The sequence below is a fragment of the Taudactylus pleione genome, unplaced genomic scaffold (genome assembly GCF_031769625.1).
Source record: "Taudactylus pleione unplaced genomic scaffold, aTauple2 ptg000422l, whole genome shotgun sequence".
Lineage (NCBI taxonomy): Eukaryota > Metazoa > Chordata > Amphibia > Anura > Myobatrachidae > Taudactylus > Taudactylus pleione.
In genome coordinates, this window is record NW_028284824.1 from 1868422 (window position 1) to 1868680 (window position 259).

Here is a 259-nt window from a genome sequence, read left to right on the forward strand (position 1 = left end):
TTCTGACTTCGTCCTTTTGTGTACCATGGACGTGTAACCTGTGTTATTTACTATTACAGAACATACAGCAACTTCATTATTCATATCAAGGTAATATGAAGCTAAGTATACGATTCAAGCGATGTCAGCTGCTCATGAGTCCCACCCAGCATCGGAATAATGTCCACGAAGAATTGATACCGACTCCGAGTTATTAGTTACTGCATTCAAACAGCGAGCGAACCTCAGCTCGCCTGCCTGTCAGCCAATCACATCGCGT